The sequence below is a fragment of the Antennarius striatus genome, chromosome 14, assembly GCF_040054535.1.
Source record: "Antennarius striatus isolate MH-2024 chromosome 14, ASM4005453v1, whole genome shotgun sequence".
Classification (NCBI taxonomy): Eukaryota; Metazoa; Chordata; class Actinopteri; order Lophiiformes; family Antennariidae; genus Antennarius; species Antennarius striatus.
Genome location: NC_090789.1, coordinates 7568239 through 7574495, shown reverse-complemented (window position 1 = coordinate 7574495; position 6257 = coordinate 7568239).

Genomic DNA, 6257 nt, shown 5'->3' with positions numbered 1-6257 from the left:
TCACGTCATACCCACCTGACCTCATTAACAGTTTTAATCTATCTTTTGCATTGTAAATAGGTACAGAAAAAATAACAATGAAGTGCAGGGTCTTTTCCTATTATCAGCTTTTACTCCGATTCAATTTGAAGCCATTGAAGTGAAACTGAAAACGTTTTCCGACATGTTCACTTACTGCTACATTTTAGCGTTCCCATCACCTTTTAGGTGGGTCTTGCGATCTCAAGGAATCTCTTAAACCAGTGCTTATAGTTCATGTTTGTCCACAAGTAAACCTTCAATAAACCAACATTTCTAACTTTTCTCGTTTACTGTTTACATTTTCCTCAAGCTGCAAGTTTCCCATCCCTCTGTCTACCTCTTTCTCCCCAGCTTCTCCTTTGTGTTTTTTCTTTGCTTGGCTGTCCTATTGCAGCGCCTTAGTTGGTCTTTGAACTAAAATTTTGCATGTATATTTACATCAAAATGTTTTGTGTCTGCTTTTATTTCCTGTAAACTCTGTAATTTTGATGGTCTCTGCTACACTCCAGTAATGTATTCTACAGAGATGTGACACACACAAACACACACACACACACACACACACACACACTCACACAGCCAGAGCCACTACGTAAATACCACTGTGATCTGCTGACAATAGAAGAGTATCTTAGGGATAATGGTGAGGTCACCTCTCCAAGCCCTTCTCATCCACTCCCTTGAATATAACTCTGGCATTAGTCAGTTAACAAAGCGCTGCATCAAGAGTCGATAGTTGAATAGGGCAGCACTGAAAAGAAATCCTTACTGCGTCAATGGATAAGCAATGAGTGTGAGATAATAATCATTTGCGTCAAGCATTTCAAAGCTGAGTCTAAACAAGGACCATCCAGGAGGCACGCTTTTGTGAGGCAAGGTTGTAAGTCAGTACCGGGGCACTTGCGAGCCGTGAAAGAATAGCTGATTCCTCTGTTGTGATTAGCAGTTTGACCCCAGAGATGGACTTGGCTTTCACACTGTTAGCGAGAGACTGGACGGATGCATTGGCATTCAAAACAGGCACTGAGGCAGCTGTTTCACTCAGCAGGGATCAGCTGTATGCCAGAACAGATTAGACCTGGGATCCTGATGCTGTCTCCAGAGACTGTTTTGACAACTGACCACCCCCTCTCAAGGATACACCTGCATATCACAGAGGAATACACGCAGCACATATTAATTTTTAAGATAGAGAGGTTTGTATATGCACGCATGTGCACGCACACACACGCAGACACACACAAACACACACACACATACAGACAAATACAAACGCACACATACACACACACTGCAGGTGCTTCATAGAGCTTTCATGCAACACTTATCACTACTCAGACATTAGCATTCATTAACATTTTGCATCAAGTATATAATACTTTTAGGGTCAGTGTGTTAATAATTTGCATCTAAATCTGATAAAAGAAAAAATATGGAAGTTTAATTAATGAATACATAATATAAACACATTATTATTATAGACAGAAATAATACAATAGTTGGTCAAATTTCATAAGTAATGACTGCTCTTGATCTTCCTCGTCCACTGTGAGGCCGTGAACTCTCCCTCCTCTGCCTCTGTATGATTCTGTCCATTGTGATGTACATGTGCTGCCTGCGCAGTCTGAACAGACTTTATCTGCCTAATTGGTCTGATCAGTATCATTACAATGTGTTTAGTGTTTGAGAATGTGTTTAAAAGGTTTAGAAAAAGAACAGTGGATGAGTTTTATAAATTGTTTCCTGACCTGTGTTTAAAGTGTGGCTTAGAGAGCGTTCAACTTGAAAAATGACTCTAGGCCACTGAGAATTTGGTTCAGAGAAAGGGGTTTCAATGCTTTACAGCTGGGAATAACAGTAAGAGGTCAGACCTGCTGTGCTCCATGATGTCTTATTTATTTGCAAGGTGAATAATAATAAATAATGGATTCCAATGATGGGGTGCACTTAGCAAGTGTATGTGGGGGGTAAACATAACTTTTTGCACATTGTTGTTGTTTTCCAGAGGTAATTAAACGCATAATTAAGTGAAGAATTGCTCGGGTGGTGCAAGTTACTTCCTCAAGCTAGGAGAGTGGCAAGAACAAAGTTTGAGGAAGATGTGTTAAAAAAAAAATACAAAAGCGTTAAATGAATGCACAACTGTCTACTGGAAGGGTTTGATGTTAAATTCTAATGAATGGAGAGCTCATGCAAATCCATTTACAAGATGTGCTTGTTAAACCAGCCATTTAGCACATGCTGTGTCAAAACAGATATTTGGAGCTATTAATGTGGCTGCTGGCAAGTGGTTTAACAGAATGAAAATACTTTGAGCCCAACCAAGCCCCCTTTGTCTGCTGTGGAATTGTGCTATTACCATTTCATTTACAGAGATGAAGGTCACCCAGCTAAAGAGCAACTGCAAACCTTTCATGTGCTATTTGCTTACGCTTTTTGTCTTTTACCCGCTTGGAGAGGGAGATGGAGAGTATAAAGTAGAGATGAGAAAAGGGAAGAGAAGAGAAGAGAAGAGAAGAGAAGAGAAGAGAACTTGGCAGAGGAAAAATGGAGGTAGTGCTCGGGTGAGATGCCCCATGGGAGGATGACATATTTTATCCCCTAGAGAGTGAAGGAGAGAGGCAAGACAACCCTTCTGATTGACTGGCAGTGTCTCCGGCTGTCACTCACCGTCTACGGACATTTATCAACACTTGCTAGGCTCCCCGAGATGGAGCCAAGGGCAAAAGCAGCACTGCACAATACGATTCACCCACAGAAAGCTGTTCCATGCCAAATGACTGCACTGCACTGCTTTTCAAAATGTAAATGATTCAAAATGATTCCTCCGAGTCTTCAGCTCATTTTCAATAAACATTAATGTCTGACAATGAAAGAGCCACTTAATATTGAAAAACACTAGATTTTTCATCATATTGGGGTAGCAGTATATATTAAAAAAACTCGACTGCAACCAGTTTTAGAACTTCAGGCAAACATGAAATGTGATTATTTCAGTAATATCAGAAATGCACTGTTTTTGCAGTATTGGGTGAGTGCTGGAGAAGGATAACAGCATCAATTTGTCATATTTCCTTGTAGAAGTGTGTCCATTAATTACAACACAGCCTCGGCTACTCAGTCCAAACATTCTGAATGCAATGGCAGTATGACGCACCAGATTGGTGCTGTCCGAGGTGCTGCCAGGGAGAGAATACATTAAGTTTCTCACCACTGCACCCGACCAGTGGCATCAGAGCGATTGGTGTGTTAGCACTGCCTCCTACTGGTCATTGCAGTCATTACTTCATTGTTCATGTAAGTCTCTCTCGTCATCTGGTGGAGAATAGATATATTACACTGTCATCTGTTACAAATGTATGATTTATTGCATGGAAAGAGGGAGAAAAAGTGTCTGGAAACTGACAACGGACTTCAGATTTTGACAGTGGAAGACGTCAATCTGTTCCAGGCGTGACAAAAAAAATCAGTAACAATCACTATTTTGCAAAAGCACAAACTGACAAGCATAACAGGATATATTGGTGGTGGTTGCATGGAATCCTACAGTTTGATGGTCATTCATTCGTCTTCTTGAAGAAGATATGACCGAAATCATTTTGTCGTCAGCTACTTATCCAAAGTTACAGGTTCTGCCAGAGCCTATCCCAGCTGGCTAAAGGCATTGTACACCTAGAATGAGACGTCAGTTGATTACAGGACTACAGTTTGATGTGATTCAGATTTTTGATGCCAAACAAGAAGCTTTTGTCAATAGACAATATAAGAGCAGAAACACTGAAATGCAGTATTAAAACTAACTGACATTTAGCCTTACAGATTCTGATGAAAGTCACTTTTTGTCAAAAAGGAAACACAATAAAAATTTTGTATTGTAGGTTCTTACACTATAGACTTTTATAGCTTTTTTGTCTTTGTTATAAGCTGATCTGTGTGTTTCTCAAAAAGAAATGACCGATAAGTAGAACAATAAATGTTTTGTCAGTACTAGAAATATGAATCTAAGTCACCTCAACAGATTCAACCCCCAGAGTATGTTTCAGAAGTTAAAAAAAATTAAAAACAACAAAAGAAATTGAAAAACATTTTCATTATTCAGTCAGAGAGATTTTAAACCATTAAAGTCTAAATGTTGTTTCAAGCCTTATTACGTATTCTAGGAGCAGATCTGTAATGGAGAAAATGGAATCCTTTATCATCGTCAGTGATATTCGTATTGATTGTTTAAAATACTCTAATCCAGCAATCTGCTTATGAAATAATTTTCAAAACTTACTGCTCAAGACCCGAAAGTCAACTTCATTGTCCTCATGTGACCCGGCAGCCTTGGTTTTGATGCCTCCAAGTGAAAATTGCTTATCAATTCTAACAGTTACAATCTACAGTGACGGATTGGTGATTTTCACATTGCTGTTCATTCAGCCCTCAAGCAATACATCCTAATGTGACAAACATCCAATTTGCAAATGTGCCTTGATGCAGTGAAAATTGATAAATTCACTGAGTGTGCACAGCCTTAAAAGATGTTAAATCCTGCTTCGAAAATTAAATGATTTTTCTCTGAAACACCAGAGAATGATATGCACCAGTGTAGCCTGCGGGGAGTTACCGAGCGGAAATGTTCCGTCTGCAATAGACAGAGACAATTGATCAAAACAGACTAATTAATGTATGCGTTTTACATATATTCATTTCTGCATCAAATATTAATGAAAATAAACGTATTTGTTTTTCAAATGAGCAAGAGGCTATCAAATATTTCAGACACACCTCATTAAAGATACAGAGCCAGGAGCGAACATGCATTTTTAAAGGGCCACGATTAACAGTGGGGCCTCGCAGCATTAGCTGCTAAGCTGTGCAGCCTAGAAGCAGTACATAGAGGAAGGCGGGATTGTATGGGACCAATCTCTTCTTATTAGAAAACTGAAACTTCTTAGCCTTTCTCCTTTACATTCTTTATGGCACAGATAAAAGTTTTCCTTGGGCTTTTGATGTCCAGTTAAAAAACTATTCACAAAGCTTCAAGATAGTTAAGAGGAGGTTTTCGCCTAATGTGTTTAAGGAGTAAGTGCACAGACTGCTTACAATGGTCCCTTGAGAAAATCTGTTGCAGTCAACGTCAAGGGATATTGCTCCTTGTTCACAAGGGAAGGAAGAATTGAAGGGTTAGAATGCTACATTCAACTGTGATAACATTTTGCAGTGATCACAATAAACAAGTTGTAACAGGAAGAAAAAAAAGACTTGAATGCAGCCAACTGTCTCCTGGTTCTTTTTATTTTATTATGTATTCTTTAGGAATCAGGATTGTAGCAATGATATAGCAATTATTTCATATGTCAATACACATGAATGGAACAGAATATTCCATACTTTTTAAAAAAATATTGTCAATTTAAAATGCAGAGTTTGATTGTTCTCCCACGTGGTCTCTTCCCAGATTCTCCAGCTCCTCCCACCTCTAAAAACATGCACTTCAGGTGTATTAACCCGTCTCAGATTGTCTGTAAGTGTGAATGTGTGCATGCATGCATGTGCATTGTCGTCACACCCAGAGTGCACTGTACTTCACGGCCCAAGCCCATTGGGATAGACACCAGCAACCCTGCAACCCAGAACAGTGGAAGAAGCGGGTATCGAAGATACAGTATATGTATGATCAATTTAGAAACAATTGCTTTGCCTTCAAATGTTGCTCATATTATTAACAAGCAGAAATAATCACTTGTTATAATGTAATATGTAATTGCCAAATTATAGTATTTTTTTTCTTATCAGTGATTAGATGTACGTAATATGCTTTTGGTCTCGATCTTAAATTAATGCAGGATCATTTCCACAGTATTTTCTATTTATACAACTATATTATATGTAGTTGTATGAATAAATATAGACTGATGTATATTCGATAAACAAAAGGAACTTGTATTTTCACAGTTATGATCAATTTGAAGGGATATGCTACATCCAGTCATCTAAGCTTCAGCTTCCTCGGTTGCAGGAAGTTACAAAACTAAGTTAGGGTGTTCTCTTTCCAGCATATAGGCTTCATTCTTCAATCTACTTTCTCCTGACACTCCTCTGGCCCGAATGTGGGAAAACCTTCAGAGCGGGATCCCAAAAAGTCTTATGGTTTGTGCATGAAGCGCACCAGTACACCTTGTGTCAACAGAAATCCTTATTTGATGTCATGTCTGTCAGTCACATTTGGCTAAAGGTCTTCTGCAGTCAGA